This window comes from Prionailurus bengalensis, chromosome E1, assembly GCF_016509475.1.
Source record: "Prionailurus bengalensis isolate Pbe53 chromosome E1, Fcat_Pben_1.1_paternal_pri, whole genome shotgun sequence".
NCBI lineage: Eukaryota > Metazoa > Chordata > Mammalia > Carnivora > Felidae > Prionailurus > Prionailurus bengalensis.
In genome coordinates this window covers 50,002,950-50,024,367 of record NC_057347.1, presented here as the reverse complement: position 1 = coordinate 50,024,367, position 21,418 = coordinate 50,002,950, and the positions used below count along the sequence as shown (strand labels likewise).

The following is a 21,418-nucleotide window of genomic DNA, read 5'->3' as shown; positions in this document are numbered from 1 at the left end:
TTAGTAAATTAAGGATGGGCCTGACATTTAGTCCAACAGATTGCTAACCTGAGCACTACAATATTTAAATTGAAAATCAAGTCCTGTTCAGATTTGATTCATGTATATAAAAACAAATCAATTTACTAGAGTTTTTCTTAGCTACTTAGGCTCCTGACATGCAAATATAGGTATTGGCACAACTTCACTAGACATACTTTAGCAAGTGGGAAAGTTCTGGAAACGCACTGATCTGCTTATTCAGATTAGCACTGCCAATATAACAAAAAGTAAACAGAGACTATAACTTCCTGTTTTGGGAAATAAGCAAAGGTTCCTTGGACAGACAGTCCACATGGCTCTGTTCTTCGGACTGGTCCGATCTACGTTTCTTGCTCTATTTCAATTCACTTTGACTTTGACAAAGCATTTCTTCTTTGTTCACAGTGGCAACTCCTCGGTCAACATTAGCACTGGAGAGAGATTAACACTTAAATGATCTCAAGGCTGGGCCACAGCTGGTGAACAAGGAGGAATGTTACAATCTCCCTTTGGGATAGAGATTGTTGTCCTGTGCTAATGCATGCTTGGTGTAAAAACTCACTTGTACTGGAAATTCGGACATAGGCTTTTTGAGGGACACCTTGCTTTTGAAAACATAAAAAACATAGGAAGGACCACTGTGACAGGTTTTCACTGTATTTGTAGATTTTCTTTTTTTACATTTATTTATTTATTTTGAGAGAGAGAGAGCGAGCGAGCAGCGGAGGGGCAGAGAGACAGAGAATCCCAACCAAGCAGGCTCCATCCTGTCAATGCTTGGCCCAGCACGGGGCTCAAACCCACGAACCGCGAGATTATGACCTGAGCCAAAATCAAGAGTTGGACGCTTAACCGACTGAACCACCCAGGCGCTCCATGTACTTGTAGTTTTGATTGACCTTCCTTCCAGTACCTTATTGAATTTTAGATACTACAATTTGAATGTTACATTGAAATTTTGGGGTCTGTAGAAAAACTACTGCCTGGGAAGAAGAATTTCCTCTGCCCTGTGGTCCTCTGAGCTGGACATAGACTGACGTGAGACAGACTAACAGAGAGAATCCAATGTAATAGGCCTGCATGCAGGGAATCCATACAGGCTGGAAATTCCAAAGACAATGAGGCAACGTGAAGCTTCTAGGAGCTCAGGAGAGGGGTAGCTCAGGAGAGGTATCAGGAGAGGATACAAAGGAGAGGAAGGCCAATAGCAGGAAGGAGAAAGGAGATGTCTGAAAACTAGGGTTGCCCTATTTCGCTGGTAAGTTTCCTAGGTAAAGGGGAGTCTCAGTTAACAGCTCTCTTCCGGGTACAGGCTCTCCTTTCCAATGCAGATTTCGGCAGTTGAGGGGGAGGCAGAGAGCCTTTCCTGCACCTGCTGGGTTTTGATTACTTTTAATTTGAAAGTATGGCCAAGTGGCCCGTCTTGGGGCAGCCTGCCCTTGGCCCCTACACTATCATTAAAACTAGAAACTGGGATTTGAGAATATAGAATACCAAGCTGAAACTGGGATTTAACCCTAAGAAGAGAAAAATTACTTTTAAGGCCTCCGTTAGGGATTCAGTAAACACAGAAGCTTCCACATGTATGGTGCGTACGGATCCTACAACCTTCCGAGGCCCCAAAGCTTTCCTACATCACTGTTGCAGTAACTGAAAAAGAGGTGCCTCCTGGCAGATCGACGTTTGCCTTTTAACTGCTGTGTGAACTTGGACGAGCCACTGACCTGCCCTGTTTCTTAGTTTTCTCTTTTGTAAAATGGGGATAATAATGCTCACTGGCTCCTGGAAGTGTTACAAAGATTAAATATGTTAATAGGTGTAACATGTTCAGGACAGAGTCTAGAGCTCACAGGCATCCAGTATAAGTATTTGTAAATTAAATGCACCATGCAAACAAATAAACCCCACAATCCTAGACAGTGTTGGAATCCATCAATACTGAGACATAGTAAGGGAGTTGGGAAAAGCTGGGTGACAAAAGTTATCAGTCATGCCCAGGTGACCTGACTCATGTTGTGAATATTCCTGAGGCTCTCCTTGTGAATTCACAAGCTGGACATCCATCTTTGTGAAACAGGCTTTCCAGATCATGGCATTGAGGTTTGGGGATCTTCGGGGATCTTTAAAAAAAGGCGGGGGGTGGGGGGGTGGGGGGGGTTTCCAGCTTTATTAGTAAACAGACCAGAGATAACAGGTGTCGGCAAGGATGTGGAGCAAAGGAACACTTGCTCAGTGTTGGTGGGAACAGAAGTTGGCGAAGCCACTACGGAAAACAGTATGAAGGTTCCTCAGAAAAGTAAAAATAGAACTACACTATGATTCAGCCATCCCACTTCTGGGACATCCATGTGAAAGCATGGATGGACCTTTACTCTTTTCTATTTACACTCTCCCTTGGTGATCTCATCCGGTCCCGGCTATCAGAATTTGGTAAGTTCTGAATTTGTATCATGTGTGGATCTGGGTCCTGGATTCCAGACTCTTACTTAAGACCTGCAATGTGAATATTGAATAATAAATAGTAGTAATGCAAGTGATGATATTAACAGCTTATTACAATTTATATTATTATTATGCAGTTTTATTTTATTCATAAATTTATGTATTTAAACTAGTTTTATTTTGTAAGATGCATGATTATATATCTAAGTATGTTTATTATATGATTTATATTATACATTTTGATTTATTTGTATCAATGGTATTTTATTTATTACTAGCCATTTAGTATTCAACAGGTCCAATATTAAATTCTTTGTAGTGTCTTCCAAACCAGGAGATCCTATATGGTCTTCTTCATCTCATTAAAAACGTCTTAGTTCCACCCCTTGATGAAGCCAACAACATTGAAGATGGCTTTGACTCATCTCTTTTTCTCGCTAACGTATATCCAGTTCCGTGAACAAATCTATAGGCTCCACCTCCAACATTTTTCCAGAAATTGACTTTGTTACCACCTCTAAGTCACGTTGGGCCGGGCCATCACCATACTAATTTATTACTGTAACCAGTAATATTAGAATGGAAGTTATTGAACTTTTTTAATGTTTTATTTTATTTTGAGAGGAGAGAGAGAAAGAGAGGGAGAGAGAGAAAGTGTGCATGAGAGCAGGGGAGGGGCAGAAAGAGAGGGAGAGGGACAGAATCCGAAGCAGGCTCTGTGTTGTCAGTGTAGAGCCCAATACCGGGCTTGATCCCATGAACCGTGAGATTGTGACCTGAGCTGAAATCGAGAGTTGAACACTTCACCAACTGAGCCACCCGGGAGCCTTTGATTTTTTTTTTTAAATCAGAGAACATTAGATAACTATTGTATAAGAGTTTTGATCGTCTGTGTTCACCCTGAATGTCAAACATTATGGTCCACAAGGGCATTAACAAACATCCGGGGATTTCTTCTATAGCATTTGATTTCTGAAATGTTTATATTGGTAGCATTTTCCTTATACATATTTAACCTAGGCCAGACTCTGTGTACTTTCTCACTTGACAAATATTCCTATGCAGCTCTTTCTATTGTAACACATCAAACAAGCTTAACCTAATTATTTCTAACATCTCTCTTTTTATAAAGTAAAAGAACAAAACTTTGTGCTTTCCAAGAGCCCTCTAGGAAATCTCAAAGACGGCTTCAGTAAAAGAATTTTTTTTAAAAAATGTTTTGGTATGTCATATACAGTTGTAGGAAGGCAATTAGAAATGTCGTTAGAAGAAATGTGGGTACTTGACTAAGATAGGATAATGGGTGCCTGTGACACTATTTAACCGAAGTGACAATATACCATTTAAAAATAAGCATAGAAAAAAAAGATGGCCATCTATGAACCAGTAATCACATCCTCACCAAGCAGAATCTGCCAGCACCTTGATCTTGGACTTCATATCCAAGTCTCCAGAACTGTAAGAAATAAATTTCTGTTGTTTATTTAAAAAAAAAAAATATATATATATATATATATTTAATAAGCACAGAAAATAGCATTGTTGTAAAGACCCTCTTAGTTCTTTAAAAAGTGAGAACCTTTGTTTTTCTTTTTCTTGAATAATCATGGATATGATAAATTCAACATAAAGCAAAGAAAATTATTCTGGTATGACACAGACTCTTCACTCTGTAGGCAGATTACACATAAGGGAAACAATGAATTTTAATATTATGGGTAAAGCCACTACTCAGTAAGCCCAGGGAGCAAGACCATCAGAATTGAGGAAATTTTGTTATAAATTTTAACATTTCATAGCTTTTATTGAGACTCTGGTATTATAAATCAAAGCAGGGGCGCCTAGGTGGCTCAGTCGGTTGGGCATCCGACTTCAGCTCAGGTCATGGTTCATGGGTTCGAGCCCTGCATCTCAGGCTCTGTGCTGACAGCTCAGAGCCTGGAGCCTGCTTCAGATTCTGTGTCTCCTCTCTCTGCCCCTTCTTGGCTCTCTCTCTCTCTCTCTCAAAAATAAATAAACATTAAAAAGAAGTTTAAATAAATAAACATTAACAAATAATTTTATAAATCAAAGCAAATAAATTCAGTCTCAAAGTTTTGTGCTTCAGTATGCTCTTTCGTGTTCTGGAACAAACTAAAATTTTCAGACGGTAGTTCTCCCAGGGTCTCTGTGATGTAAAAATTATCCTAATGTAGTAATAACACTAGGATGATATTAATGTTAATACACAATGTGTTCATCATTGCTATCTTCAAACTGATAAAATACCTATACCATTTTTCAATTTCTAATAATTAGGTAGTGATAATTATAGCTCACATAGACAAAGTTCTTTGGGACATGCAGGAGGTCCTAAAAGTATAGTGTAGCCCAGAGACCAAAAAACCTAAAGTTTGTTGCTTTAGAACAAAACTACTCTTCTTGAAAAATGAAAGCACAGTTGTATATGTCTCTCACTATTACTCCTGGTGTAGTCTCCACCCCCTGGCTGTAACTTTGATTTTCTTAGTTTTTTTTTTTTTTTTTTTAGTGTTTATTTACTTTTGAGAGACAGAGACAGAGCACGAGCTGGGGAAGGGCAGAGAGAGAGAGGGAGACACAGAATCCGAAGCAGGCTCCAGGCTCTGAGCTGTCAGCACAGAGTCCGACGTGGGGCTCGAACCCACGCACCGTGAGATCATGACCTGAGCCAAAGTCAGATGCTTAACTGTGGAGCCACCCAGCCGCCCCTGTGACTTTTAATAAAAGCGTCTGCCTTCTATTTCACAAAGAAAAGCAGGGAGGGGACAACTGAGAACTGTGTCGTACGCAAGCCGCTTTTACCAGACTATCCACAAATGCACATAACAATGCAACTACGTTGTTATGGACTCAACAGCCGTGTCCCCTTCAATTCATACATCGAAATCCTGACTGCCAAAGTGGTGATTCTAGAAGGTGGGGCCCTTGGGAGGTGATTAGATCTTGAAGGCGGAGCCCTCACGAATGGGCTTCGTGCCTTTTTAAAAGAGATGGCAGGGAGTTTTATCACCCTGTCTGACACGTGAGAAACAGAGAAGATGGCCCTCTATGAACCAGGACGCAGGCTCTCAGCAGACACTGAATCTGCTAGTGTCTTGATCTCAGACATCCCAGACTCAAAACTTGTCAGAAATGTTTGTTGTTTAACCGCCCCCCCCTCCCCAGCCTATGGTATTTTTGTTACAGCAGCCTGAAGAGGCTAAGACACACATACGTCTCTTACATGTTTTTAAAGTGGCAAAAGAAAAAAGAAGAAGAAGAAGAATATATAGATTAGTATGATCCCAAACTATAACCTCTCTGTAGAATGAAAAAATTAAAAACAAAAGTGTGTAACAGTTATCCATGAAGTAACTCAGTTTAATATCAGTTCAAGGCTGGCTGGGAAATGTGAGCTGGAAACGGATGATGGATAAGACACAAGAAACAAAGGTAGCTTTGGGGTTCCCTGATGACGGGAATGCCACCAGGAGAGATAAGGTTCACAACGTGGTAGGCACATTTCCCAGAAGGCGACGATTGCTGCTTGGGACGGGATGAGTTTGAGATGTCAAAACAGTCAGAGGGAGATGGCCACCAAGCATCTGGCCGTGCACGACTAGTGTTTGGAAGACGTATCAGGGCATTTCCAATAGTCCCCCTTTATCCAAGGAGGACGTGTTCCGAGACCCCCAGCGGGTGCCTGAAATGGTGGATAGGACTGAACCCTAGATATACTATATTGTTTCCTATACATACACACCGATGATAAAATTTAACTTAGGGGCGCCTGGGTGGCGCAGTCGGTTAAGCGTCCGACTTCAGCCAGGTCACGATCTCGCGGTCCGGGAGTTCGAGCCCCGCGTCAGGCTCTGGGCTGATGGCTCAGAGCCTGGAGCCTGTTTCCGATTCTGTGTCTCCCTCTCTCTCTGCCCCTCCCCCGTTCATGCTCTGTCTCTCTCTGTCCCCAAAATAAATAAACGTTGAAAAAAAAAAAAAAGATAAAATTTAACTTATAAGTTAGACACAGTTAAGAGATTAACAATAATAACTAATAACAAAATAGAACAACTATAGCAATACACTGTAATAAAAGTTATGTGATGTGGTCTCTCAAAATGTCTTTTTATACTGTACTCACTCTTGTGATGATTTAAGATGATAAAATGCCAACGTTGTGATGACATGAAATGGGGTCAGTCACATGGGCATCGTGACATAGGCTCCTATTGACCCGACAGTATGCCAAAGTGAGGATTTGCTGCTTCTGGACCACGGTTGGTCACAGGTAACTGAGACCACAGAAATGGGTGCAGGGATGACCGTATTTGGGCTGGGTCTTACAGGGAACAGATGTGTGAGTTGTCTTTTTTTTTTTTAATGTTTATTCATTTTTGAGAAAGAGTGTGTGAGCAGGGGGAAGAGCAGAGAGAGAGGGGGATAGAGGAACCACAGCAGGCTCTGTGCTGACAGCCGCGAGCCCTATGGGGGGCTTGAACTGACGAACCGTGAGATCATGACCCAAACAGAAGTCAGATGCTCAACCGCCTGAGCCACCCAGGCACCTCGAGAGTTGTCATTATTGAGCTGATAGTTAAGGCCATGCAAACAGATGAAATCGCCGAAGAGAACATTAAGAGAAACAATTTTTTTTTCAGAATGTAATTGTTATTCTGTGCATAAGCATTACTTCATTCGTTTCTGAAATAGCGTTGCTTATAATTGTTTTTAAAAGTGCAAAAGCTAGCGGGGCCCCTGGGTGGCTCAGTCGGTTAAGCATCCGACTTTGGCTCAGGTCATGATCTCAGGGTTTGTCAGCTCGAGCCCCGAGTCGGGCTCTGTGCTGGCCGCTCAGAGCCTGGAGCCTGTTTCGGATTCTGTGTTTCCCCTCCCTCTCTGCCCCTCCCCCCACTCATGTTCTGTCCGTCTCCTTCGAAAAATTAAATAAAAACATTCTTGGGCCTGGCTTGGATTTGTAGCACTGTTCTGGCTTATCTGGATGCCAATCTGGAAATCACATGGAATTCTGCTTTTGTAACTTACTTCATGGTTTTATTCAGGTGATGATCTTCTGCCCATCTTGCTTGTATGTGTTTTCCTAGTCTCAAATGGTAACTAATACGATGAATATTTTTAAGTGTTCATTTAGGGCTATTTTCCGGTTACCTCTCCCCACTCCACACCCGTACCTCAATACCACACAAAGGATGGGTTTCTGGAAGTTGAATGACTGGATCAAAGGGTCTGAACATTGCTATGGACCTAAAATTCATAAATTGAAGCTCTTAACCCCAGTGTCACAGTATCTGGAGATGAGGCCTTTACAAGGTAATTAAAGTTAAATTAGGTCATAAGAAAGGGGTCTAGGGGCGCCTCTGTGGTTCAGTTGGTAAAGCATCTGACTGTTGGTTTCGGCTCATGTCATGATCTTATAGGCTCTTGAGTTCGAGTCCTGCTTTGGGCTCCACGCTGGTGGTGTGGAGCCTGTTTGGGATTCTCTCTCACTCTCTCTCTCTCTCTCCCCTTCTCTCTCCCTCTCTCTCTGCACCTCCCCCATTCATGTTCTCTCTCTCCCAAAATAAATAAATAAACATTTAAAAAAAGAGTGGGGTCTAATCCCATAGGACTATGGCTTTATAAGAAAAGGAAGTGAGAGAAATTTCTCTCTCCTGCTCTCTCTCTGTCCCCCTCTACCATGTGAGCACACAGAGACATGACATTCCTCTACAAGCCAGAAGAGAGCTCTCCCCAGAACCAACCATGCTGATGCCTTTGCCCTTGGACTGCCAGCCTCCGGAACTGTAAGAAATAAACTTCCTTTGTTTACATAACCCAGTCAATGGTACTTTGTTATGGCAGCCTGAGCTAATACAAACATTTTGTAAGTTATTGGTACATATTGATAAATTACTTTCCAGAAAGGTGTTACCAATATACACCTTATTACCTGGCACCCGCTCAGCAATACATTCAAATTTTTTACAAAAACTTTATACTCTTAAGATAGATAGATAGATAGATAGATAGATATTCTTTAAGAATTTTTTAAAGCTCATTCTTTTCAAGTTTCATTTCATCCAAATAGATTTAGCTTCCATGGCATTGCCTCATGGATATTTTGAAGTTCTCAGGGTTAGTAATATTTCACAGAGATAAAAATGTCCACTCAGGAATCCCAAAACAAAGAAAACAAACACGCATAAGAAAAAATTTAAAATTTTCCATCATTTAATCACCCTCCTTTTTATATGTATGGAAAGGAAAAGCTAAGAACTAAGAACCCAAGACGGTTTCAAGGCCATGAATTAATAGAATTGACAAAGACTTATCATATAGGCTCTCTTCATTTTAAAGCCTATTTTGCAAAGCAATGCCATTTTTGTAAGAAAGGAATAATACAGAAAGATTGCTATAGAAACAGAAAATATACTCTCTTTCAGTTACTTTTTATCATGCTTTGAAATAAAGAGCTTACTAACAAAACACTCTCTTTTCCCCAGGATGGAACCCTGAACTGTTATGTTTCACCTACAATAGTTTTTTCTCCTTCCGCTGGCAACAGAAATCAGCAGCTTAAGAGGTAGAATGGAATTAGGACCTAAATTCCACTTTCCCATCTACTTTTCAGACCCATGATACTGTGCTGTCCACAGAATGCAAATATTTACAGCACGTATTAAATAGTCACAGAAATCTGCCAATGATCACCACTGACAATTATCCTGAGGATAAATTCACAATGCTATGCCTTTATGTCTGACTCTGACTCACTTTTCCATTCTTACTCCATTCTTAAGTCACCTGTTCCATTCAGTATTACTTTACAGCACATAGCGAGCGCACTGTTCTCCTAACTTTGTCCTGAGTTGGCACCCAGTGAGTGGAGATGAAAATATCTTTCACGTCAGTTTGTCTTGCCTCATGACATTCTCAAGCTGTTTTCCCCATTTTAGCCTTTCAAGGGCAATTCTGTCCTACTGGGGCGTCTCGAAGTTGAATGGATGTCCATGGAAGAGGGGCCTGCAGAGTTGATAATCGAACAAAGACCAGAGAAAATGAAATTCACCTGTACTGACCAAGTGGGCAAGGGAGGGCAATCCAATGTCAAATAAAGGGTGTTTCCAAAGTCAAGCTTAAGAGACTTTTGTTTTATGGAAACCCCAGCCAGAAATGCCATCGACACAGAAAGGTTTCCTTATGGGCTTTGAGTTTGCATCTTAATGTTATTTTTGTAGTATCTATGTTGGTTTTCATATACCGTAAATAGAAAAAACAAAACAAAACAAAACAAAACAAAACCAACACACCACTGAGTTGAGGAATTGGAAAGATAATTTGAGCAGAGTGATGAGTAGGTAGGGTATGGAATAAAAAGGCCAGTTCTTCATATAGAAAAATGTTCTATTTCAGAAAAAAAGTCTCTTCTGGTTCTAAAAAAAAAAAGTCATTTAAGTGATTCTTGTTTTGTTCCATTTAGAAGTTCGGTATAGCAATTCCAATTTCTTAAATGCCTAATGCTCTTTAAACTGAACAGAAAAGATTCAATTAAGTGTGTATAACTTACTTGAAATGAAATTAGATTCAAATTTAATTTCTACATCATAGTATGGAAAATGCCAGGTTTTTAATAATCTTCCAGAAAAAAATGATGTCTCCTTGTATTAGGATCGAATACAATTGGAAAATAATATTCAGGTAGCTTCGATGGAGACTTTAAGAAAAGGGTTGTGTCTAATTCAAAGAACATCTTGATTCCTATAGAAAATCAGGTGGTGTTTCCCCCTCTTTCTGTTGACATGTGAATGGATGTCATGACCTCTGATGGATGAGGTGGCCCAGGGGAGTTACATCAATTCCACATTATGACACGTCAGCCAAGATCTAGAGAATTACACGTCAGCCAAGATCTAGAGAATTAAGTGTATCACTTAATTCTCAGCAGAAAAGGGAGCCTGCTTTTGGAACATACTAGCATGCCATAAAATAGCAACTCACAGCTTTATCAAGACTGCCCCAAATGATATCTTAGACAAATTTCAGACATATTAGGTGGTATTAAATCTTGATCTAAAGAAAAATGATAACCACATTATGTGATTATTCTGTGGCAGACTGTATTTAAGCATGTCATTTGTCATGCCATTTAATTCTTTAAAAAAAATTTTTTTTAATGTTTATTTTTTTGAGAGACAGAGACAGAGCGTGAGTGGGGTAGGGGCAGAGAGAGGGAGACACAGAATCTGAAACAGGCTCCAGGCTCTGAGCTGTCTGCACAGAGCCTGACGCGGGGCTCAAACCCACAAATGGTGAGATCATGACCTGACCTGAAGTTGGACGCTTAACCGACTGAGCCACCCCGGCGCCCCTCACATCATTTAATTCTTATACCAGCCCCATGAAATAGTTACTAATTATTATTTCCATTTAACAGATGAAGGAACTGAAGCTGAGGGATGTTAATTTATTTCCCCCCAAATCACACAGTCAGCATGTGTTGGAACTGTGATGTACATCGTGTGTGTGTGTGTGTGTGTGTGTGTGTGTGTGATCTTCCTCTTGAAAGACACTTTACTCTTGCCTCTGGTCCCACACAAAGTCCTCTAGGCTACTCACAGTATTCTCATGATAGAGGAGTTGGGATATAATATTTCTGTGATTACCATACTGTTAAATGGCATAGTGTTTTACAAACAAACTAGATAAAACTAAATTTTTAGCCTTCCCTATAAAGCAGCTCAAGGTATAAATTTGGTATATTGAAACCAGAACATTCTTAAGATTTCATCATGCTTGATTTTTTTAATGGGTAGGTGGTCTTGTTTCCCTAATGTAGCTTTGAATGTAAGGTCCAGGCTCCTTGCTGTCTTGGAACTGTTTTTGCAACTCTGGAGGTTTGCCGAAATGTTAAGTGATTCTTGTCTCTAGACATGCAAATGAATTTTGTCAGGAGGAATACCAACGATCATTGCCCTGTGGACATAGATCAATTTTGCATCCATGAGTAAATTGATTTCAGCATTCCTGATCGTGTGTGTGTTGCATGAATTTCCTGTTGAGCCAGTTGTAACATCTGACTGATCCCCCCACTATATAATGAATTCAATAAAATCTTTGACGTGTGTTCATTTTGTATTTCACCATTAAACAAAATTTTTCCCGGGGCACCTGGGTGGCTCAGTCGGTTGAGCGACTGACTCTTGATTTCAGCTCAGGTCATGATCTTGAGGTCGTGAGATCAAGCCCTGCCTCAGGCTGGACTGAGCATGGAGCCTACTTAAGAGTCTCTCCCTCTTTCTCTCCCTCTCTCTCTCTCTTTCTTCCTCTCTCTCTCTCTCTCTCTCTGCCCCTGCCCCACTCATTCTGTCTCTCTCTCAAAAAAAATTAAAAACAAATTTTTTAATTGTAGAAATTTGTTTTCTCTCATATATACTTATTTATTTATATTCACATGATATGCACACATATATACAGATACATATATGTGTGTGTGTGTGTATATACACACACACACACACACACATATATATATATATATGATCTTCAATTTTGTCTCTTAACCTGCAAAGCCTAAAATACATTTCTTTAGCTTTTTCTAGAAAAGTCTGCCTACCTCGTTCGTTCTATAAATGAAGGTACTATTCTAGTCCCTGGGGATATATAACAGGGACCACAAAGAAGTGATTCTTGTCCCAGTGGAACTTATATTCTTACAAGGAAGAGTAAAAGTAGACAAGTTAATAATTATACAGTTGCTTCTTGAACAGTACAAGGATTAGGGGCGCTGAACCCCTGTGCAGTCAAAAATCCACGTGTAACTTTGGACTCCCCCCAAATTTAAATAATGGCCTACTGTTGACCTAAAGCCTTACTGATAACATGAAGAATCAAACACATAGTTCGTATGTTGTATGTATTATACACTGTATTCTGTATACATGACATAAGCCAGAGAAATAAATAAATAATAAAACAAGCAAGAGAAAAAAATATTATTACGAAAGTCATGAGGAAGAGAAAATACATACGCAGTACCACGCTGTATTTATCGAAAAAATAATAGCATATAAGTGGACCCACACAGTTCAAACCAGTGTTGCTCAACTGTGTGCGGGTAGGAGACTATTCTTGTTCTTAGATAATACATACCACAATATTTAGGGGGAAAGGGTGCTACTTATTCTCAAGTGGTTCAGACAATAAAAACAACACGTGTGTCCACAAAATGTTGAGGGGAAAGGGCGTTACGCAAGAATTCTGTGTCCAGCTAAATCATGATTCATGCATCAAGGCAACAATATTATATTATGAACATCCAACTAGCTTAATTGCTCCCACCACAAAAAACAAATGATAATTATGTGAAGAGATATAGGTGCTATCTAACGTGACAATGGAATCCTACTGCAATAGTTTAATGTATCAAATCAACCAGCTGTATACCTTACACTGATGCAGTGTTATATGTCAGATGTATTTCAGTTTTTGAAAAATTTCTCAGATAATCTAGATGCTCAGCTAGATTTAGGATCTACTGACATCATACTCTGTTTTACAGTTGTATACGCGGAGTTCTCCTTCATGGCAATTTAAGTTCTTTAAGGACAGGAACTATGCTTTTCAATTTTGCTTCCTCTTGTCGTAGAGTGCCTTGCACATATAACAGTAAGAACTCAGTGGCCATTTGTAGAATTCAATTGCATAGTGGCTGAAATTTCTTGCCAATTATAGGCATATCATTATACCTTCCTTTTTATGTAGTAACTCTATATAAACACACACATATATGTATGTGTATATGTACATATATGTATATGTACATATATATATATATATATATATATATATATACTTTGTGGTTTTTATGCAGTGGGTATTGTACGTATATGCTTATTTGAGTTAATAGTATACAAATTCACTTTTCTCTTAGGTAAAATCATGAAGTGTAAGAACATCAGTTGAATAAAAAACACTAAAAGAAAATATAATCGAGTTGGTGAAAGTTCTGGGAATTGGTGGTGATTTTTAAAGCTTAGAAAACCTGGATCAAGAAAGGCAATTGTGGGGGAGGGGGACACCTGACTGGCTCAGTTGGTTGGGCGTCCAACTTCAGCTCAGGTCATGATCTCATGGTTCACAAGTTTGAGCCCTGTGTGGGGCTCTGTGCTGACAGCTTGGAGACTGGAGCCTGCTTTGAATTCTGTGTCTCCCTCTCTCTCTGCCCCTCCCTGGCTCGTGCTCTGTCTCCCTCAAAAATAAATAAAAAACATTAAAAAATGTTTTACTAAAAAAAAATTTTTAAGGTAATCTATATGCCCCATGTGGGCCTTGAATTCAAGACCTCAAAGTCAAGCACTGCACACTCTAGTGACTGAGCCAGCCAGTCAGAACCCTTCTTAACCCAGCATTCCACACACCCACTAACAAACTACATGGGGAAGCATGTGAATAAGAAATTGGCCATCCATTCTTGAAATAAAGGAAAAAGTAATCAAGTTTTTTTTAAGGTAACTTCTTAAGTTCTTTTAGTACTTTCTTGCCTTTCACTTGAGTGATTTTTTTCTTCCTCTTTTTTCTTCCTTCTTTGCTTATGAGTTTTATGTTTGTCTCTACGTTTTTAGTGGTATGTCAGCGGGAAATTACCTCAGTGCCATGGTAGCCTCCAAGTCCACTACCAAGGGGCTAAGCAGAAAGGCTGACAGACGAAATTAAGATGCCGAAATCCCACTACGTGTTGAATTGGTTCAAAGCATCCAGCAAGAGGCAAGGGGAGACATGTAGGAGATTAATAGTGTAGTTTGGAAAGGGTGCAATTGAGAGGGAAGGGCCAAATTACCTGAATCTTGTGTGATGAAATGTTCCCGTGTCCTACCTCCCACTTTTCCACATCAACTTTCCGCATTAAGCTTGTGGTATGAGGACCAGAGTTGAGAGTGAGTTGAGAAGACTCAGCAAATGAAGGTATCTAGAGCCAATTCATATTTTGTCTACCCCACTCAGGGACTAATATGCCCTGCTTGGGGTTCTCTCTCTCCCTCAGCCCCTCTCCCCTGCTTATGCTCTCTCTCTCTCTCTCTAAAATAAAAACACATATAAAGGGGCATCTAGGTAGCTCAGTTGGTTGAGCATCTGACTTCAGCTCAGGTCATGATCTCGCAATTCATGAGTTCAAGTTCCACATCAGGCTTGCTGTTGTCGGCAAAGAGCCTGTTTCAGATCCTCTGTCCCTTTCTCTCTGCCCTCCCCCACTTACACTTTCTCAAAAATTAATAAAACATTAAAATAATTTTTTTAAATATATGTATATATTCATTAAGAGAACTAATAAATCATTAGTCTTATTTTTTCAAATATTTCTATTTTTAATCTTATCTTGTTCTTTCACTTATTTTTTATCTTATATTCTTTCTTTTATGTTTTTAACCATTTTATTTTTTGTAGCCATTTTAAGGTTGTTTTATTAACAGAAGTTATTTGGACACAGAATTATTTTCAATTTGGGGTATCTGCTGACTCTCCCTTGTGGTGGATTCTTCTCTTGTGCACCATGCACGCATACTGAGAGCTTATCTTCAGTGAAGATAGTTTATTCTGTGGGATTCTTTTGTGCCCTGAATTGTGCAAATATCCTACACATTTTCATATTTGCTTCTCCAGGAGGTTGGCACTTTCTGTTTTTAAGCCTTTGCTTCTGTTTTCAAATGCTAATGTAAAACTCGATTTCCATAGACCAGGGACTTCCAATTTTCGTGGGGACTCTTGCCCTCCACCTCTACCCAATCTAGGCTACAGGGTAGATAGCTTCTTGGCAACTTCGGCTTCAAGAAGAGAAAACCTCTTTAAGGCCACAATTTATGTGGCAATTTTAGTTCCAGCTCCTCATTAAGTGGCTCTAGGACCTTACCTCTTGGTCCTGCATGAGGTCAAAACCTTAACTCCTGGCTCTTACTACTATGGCTTTGAATTTCTTTGTCATTTCTGGTATCTGAAGCTTTTACTCTCTCAATTTTGAACTCAGCTTTATAGTTTCAAAGAGTTATATTCTATCCATTATTTCTTCTTTTTTCAATGTTTCTTTACTTGAGAGAGAGAGAGAGAGAGAGAGAGAGAGAGACGGAGTGTGAGTGGGAGAGGGGCAGAGAGAGAGGGAGACACAGAATCCAAAGCAGGCTCCAGCCCCTTAGCTATCAGCAGAGTCTGAAGTGGGGCCCGAACTCATAAACCATAAGGTCATGACCTAAGCTGAAGTTGGACGCTTAACCAACTGAGCCACCAAGGAGCTCTTCTTTTTTTTTTTTTTTTTTGAGAGAGAGATAGAGAGAGAAAGGGCACAAGTGAGCAAGAGGCAGATAGAGAGGGATAAAATCCCGGGAGGGGCAGAGAGAGAGAGAGAGAGAGAGAGAGGAGCGATACTCACCAGAAGTGGGGCTCCAACTCACCCAAAGCAGGGCTCGTGCTCACCTGATGTGGGACTTGAACTCATGAACTGTGAGATCATGACCTGAGCCAACGTCAGATGCTTAATGATTGAGCCACCCAGATGCCCTATCCATTATTTCTATACATTTGGGGGAGGTAGGGGTCTCACGCCATGACTGTCATTTCTAGGTGGAAAAATGCTTTGGTTCCCCAGGCCTGGCTAATGAATTTCATCCAAATTATCCAAGAGACTTTCCCTACGAATCATCATCTCATTTTTCATTCTTAGAGTTTTTGGCAGCAATCTTAGGGGGATTAGCATTCATATCAACTCAATAAGTAATATTGTGCTAAATGCTTTAAGGCATATAAAGATGACTCAGGTAGTCTCCACACTCAAAAGGCAAACACTATATAGTAGGGAGATTAAGAAATGTTCATAAATAATCATGAGGCAGAAAGTCTGCAAGTACTAGAGAGATGCATATAGCTTTAGAATAATGCATACTACATTTATTACCAAATAAACTGCTGAGCTTGTGAAGAGAATGAAAAGAGAATCAGAAAAGGCATTTTCTCGTGGTAGTAACAGAAAACAAAATCACAGAAGAGGTGATAATTGAAACGTGTCTTGAAGAAGGAGTGGGATTCCTAAAGGTAATAATGGGGGAGGAAGTATTTGAAGGGAGAGAGTGACTCTTCCAAATTGAGGGAAAATCATAAGCTTAGGTTAGGAGATGGGACAGTGGCGGGAATGTATAGGCAACAACAAGTAGTCCAGTTTGGCCGCTTAGGATGCTGGAATGCAGTATTATTAGAAAGCAAAAATAGAAAGAAGTGGAAATAAAGCATGGCTGGGGATGGGGTGATACAAGATAAGCAGGTAGGTGCAGGTAATTAAATTTTAAATCTCTTACCGTCCCATTTATCCGAAAGGAAAAGAAGATGTCGGGTTTATTTTTAAGGATACATTTAAGAACCAGGATAGCTTAAAATTTAGTCTGGGCAGTTTCTTCTTCCCCCCTGTCCCAGCCTTCTGACTGGTTGGTTTCTAGTCCCCAGGATGGGAGAGACACTGAATCAGCATGTTTGTCTCTCAGGCATACGTGCGTCATCTAGTGGCCGCAGCAGGTAATCACAGGTAATCACAATTCCTCCCTATAGAAATACTTGTTTATTTTTCACTTGTTACCTATGTTATGGGTAGCTAATAAAAGTGGTCCAAGTTCTGACTGGAAAAGGAAACAAAGTGGTCTAAAACAGTATTGCTTGATCATTGGACTAAGAGATGTGGGATCGGATACAAATGGATGATAGACAAAGGGCTTATTCAGTATGAAACATTTGAAAATTTCACATCAGAGACTTAACATCAAATTGTATTTTGGAATGAACCATAAAGCAGGATCCATTGAGTGTGAACAGAGAGTTGGGAATAAGAAATGAGGAAGAGGAAGAGGCCGAAATACTGTAGGACACAGTATTCTACCGGAGTATTGTCCTTCTCCTTTGCCTAACCCCTACTCAGCCTTCAGACCCTAATGTGAATTTCTGTGGACAATGTTCCTTCACCTCTCAGGTCTGTATGAGATGAATCACTTACCTCCTCCTACTGATCGCTGTGCCCATGATGCTACTGACCATATGGTACTGTTTCTCCTGCTTTTATCTATAGCCCTTCTTACAATTTAGGCTCCTTAGCAGGGGTGTCTGGGTGCCTCAGGTGGTTAAGTGTCTGACTTCGGCTCAGGTCATGATCTCATGGTTTGTGTGTTCCAGCCCCGTGTCGGGCTCTGTGCTGACAGCTCAGAGCCTGAAGCCTGCTTGGGATTCTGTGTCTCCCTCTCTTTCTCTGCCCCTCCCCTGCTCATGCTCTGTCTCTCTCTCTCCCTCTCAAGAATAAATAAACATAAAAAAATATTTTTAACTCCTTAGCAGCTGGTTCCATGCCTGTCTCATTTTCTATTTTCTCCCTGATACTTAGGGAAGTACCTGACATATAATAGGCACTCCAACAAATATAATTTACAGAATGAATGGGCAGAGTAATGAAGAGAGTAACTGTGGAGAGAATGTATACGGAACAAATATTGAGAGTTAATATAGGTACGGCTTAAATGAAAAAAAAAAAGAACATATTTTTAGGAACATTACTAGTAGAAAGAAAGCGTTTTTTTCTTCATCATATGCCGATTCCCTACCTGATGTCCGTTTATTTGTAATCTCTGGTGCTTTATAACTTTCAAAATATTTAACTTCTCTCTGCTTTGGTGGGGGAAAAATAGTAGTCCACAGCTTGCATTGTCATTGATGAGATTAAATAAAAGGTGACACATAAGGCGCATACAGCAGCTCATAGCACATATTATGTGATTGATAGTTGATTTTATTATTTCACACACCGCATCTCGAAAGTTCCTTGAAGCAACCCAGAGACGCAAAGATGGTAAATACTTTAAAAACATTTTTTTTAATTTTATTTTATTTTAGAGAGAGAGAGAGAGAGAGCAAGAGAGCAGGGAAGAGGAGCAGAGGAAGAGAGAGAGAATCTCAGGCAGGCTCCAAGCTCGATGCAGGGCTCGATCTCGCGGCCGTGGCATCATGACCTGAGCTGAAATCAAGAGTCGGACGCTCAGTCAACTGAGCCACCCAGGTACACCTCACACATGGTGGACATTTTTTATCCTATCTCACAAGCTGGAAAACTAGTGACTACTCATTGTCCTTTCTATGGCGTAATGTTGCTACTTACATAGAGGGACAGAAGACCATAAAGGACACTTGGATGCTAAATAATAAAAGGGCTACACTGCAGCGAATGAAACTAAGTTGTAAGAGGCGTATTACATTTCTATTGCCGCTCTCACAGATAACCACAACCTTAGTGACTTAAAGCGGCGTAAGTGTATCATCTGAAAGTTCTGTAGGCTGGAACACACAGTTCGCTCTGGGATACAAATCAAGCTGTGGGCAGGCCTGCATTTCTTTCTGGAGCTTCTCAGGGAGAGTCTGCTTCCTTGTCTTTTCTAGCTGCTAGAGGCCACCTGGCATTCTTTCCTCCAGCCTCAAAGCCAGCCACGGTGGGTTGAATCCTCACTTGGCATCACTCTGACCTCTCCTGCTTTTCCCTCTTCTACTTTTAAAGGGCCTTGTGATTACACGGGGTCCACCTGGATGATCCAGGATGATCTCCCTATTTTAAGGTCAGCTGATTAGCAAACCTGATCTTCTTTTTTCCGTGTAAAGTAACACATTCCCAGCTTCCAGGGATTAGTATGCGGGCATCTTTGGGTGGACCGGAGGCCGTGTTCTGCCTATTCCAGAGGGACAGTGAATTCTGAGGGGAATACCGGAAAGGGATCCCCCCAAGGATGAAAGGAAGGGGCAGGTATTTGTGGGCATAGTGCTTTCAGCTGGAAATGTCAGTAGCATGCCGCAGGCTATCGGACATATATTATTAACTTGCAGTGATTTGGGCAGACATTAAAACCTCTTGATGGTTCTCACATGGCTAAACCAGAATTGTATTTTGTTCTTCCTTTGGGCCTTTATTTTTCAATTTAAACCACTGGAGGGACTTTCATATATTTCTGTTAAATTTTATCTTTATATTTTAGTTCAGAGTTCCAAGTTGTTAATAAAATTTTGTTTCCTGGTTCTGTCTTCGGGACAGAACTTTGGCTACAATCATCCAACTGACTCCGAGTTTACCTAATTATGTCAAGCCATTATTTTGGAGTCTCACCCACAAATATCATGAAAGACTGGATTAAACGCTGTCCGGAAATTAATTTGTATCATGAATATACAATCATCATCTTAACTCAAAGATCAAAAAAAAAAAAGCGTAGTAGGACTTATCTTTAGTTTGGTTAGTCTGGTTCTCAACGGCCAGCAAACCCTCTTCTAAATGTTCACAAAATATATTTAACTATGAACTCTGAATTTTACTTTTCTGTTCTAAATCTTTTAGTGTCTATCTTTAAGCCATTTTTCAAAAGCAGGTGAGCTATTGCCTTTTTCATTTTTTACAGTTTCTCTGCCCTTACCAGTAACGGGTCTTAGATTACCCGTAAACAGCTGTGGGATGGAATTTGTGCCTGGAAACACGAACTTATTTGAAACAGATAGGTGCTTGGTTACTATTTCCTTCCCTCTCTCGAGTTTCAGTTCTTTCTCTACTTGGTTTCGCCTTTACCACCTTAAAGTCCGTGTTCCTTACTGAAGAAGGAAAGAACACACAGACCGAGTCTAATCTCCTTTTTAGCTTTTACACTGTTCTCGTAGGTCAGTTGGTAATTTTGTGTTTATAAAAATCTATGCAGGCTTATTTCTCTGTCCCCTCTATCATATTCTCCATGCTGGTGAAACTCATCTTCCCACGTTTCTCTCTTGAAGGTACCTGGTAACTTCAGCCATCAGTTTTCTGTATAGCACTTTATAGTTAGGACCAGCCACATCACAGAACAATGAGGCAAGTATTACCTTCCCTTGGATGCTCTTTATTTATTTTGTTGTCTCTCAGAATAATTGTTGATGTCTTTACATTTTTTTGCTCACCTGCAAAGTTGGGGTTCTTGCTAAGCAAGAACATTAGGCACTCCATATACACTTGTGGGTTGGTGGATTTTGTTTTAAATATCAAATTTGGCTAGGTATTCGTCAAATACTAATCTCCTTGACTAATTTTCCTGTTTGGTTTTTTTTTTTTAATGTTTTATTTTATTTTTGAGACACGGAGAGACAGAGCATGAGCAGGGGAGGGGCAGAGAGAGAGGGAGACACAGAATCCAAAGCAGGCCTCAGGCTCTGAGCGGTCAGCACAGAGCCCGACGCAGGGCTTGGACCCACGAACCGGGAGATCATGACCTGAGCCAAAGTCGGATGCCCAACTGACTGAGCCACCCAGGCACCCCCTAATTTTCCTATTTGGAGAAACTCAAAGGAAGTACAATACCTGAAATTCTTTGTAGAGCAATAAAAACAACAGTCATAATAACAGTAGTGGTAGTAATAAAAGCCAGACAAACTAAAACTACCTTTAGAAGTCATTCTCGGGGCGCCTGGGTGGCGCAGTCAGTTAAGCGTCCGACTTCAGCCAGGTCACGATCTCGCGGTCCAGGAGTTCGAGCCCCGCGTCGGGCTCTGGGCTGATGGCTCAGAGCCTGGAGCCTGTTTCCCATTCTGTGTCTCCCTCTCTCTCTGCCCCTCCCCTGTTCATGCTCTGTCTCTCTCTGTCCCAAAAATAAATAAGCGTTGAAAAAAAAAAATTAAAAAAAAAAAAAAAAAAAAAAAGAAGTCATTCTCTTCTCCAACCTTCCACCCATGATTAATTCATCATTTCCCTAAGCTATGTAATAGCAACCTCAGCCACATTTGAGATGGTGTTTTGGAATTCTATTGCTAAAGAGGCAAGATTCGCTTTCTATTTTGTCACTCAACGCTGCTTCTTTATTTGTCTTGCCTTATTCTAGAAAAAGATTCTAATTTGAAACTCTTCTAAATTATACCTAACTTAAACTCTGAATTTAGAAACCAC

The 21,418-nt window shown here is 40.4% G+C and overlaps 1 long non-coding RNA gene across 2 annotated transcripts; it reads left to right on the top strand.

Moving 5' to 3' along the window:
* Window positions 1-1,086: 1,086 nt before the first annotated feature.
* LOC122485829 lies at window positions 1,087-9,594 on the top strand. Of its 2 annotated transcripts, none has more exons than XR_006297962.1 (4): window positions 1,087-1,279; window positions 8,173-8,264; window positions 8,964-9,043; window positions 9,417-9,594. It is a non-coding gene; the product is annotated as an uncharacterized LOC122485829 (long non-coding RNA). The 2 variants fall into 2 exon arrangements; XR_006297961.1 differs by having other exon boundaries at window positions 1,096-1,279; window positions 8,166-8,264.
* Window positions 9,595-21,418: the final 11,824 nt, after the last annotated feature.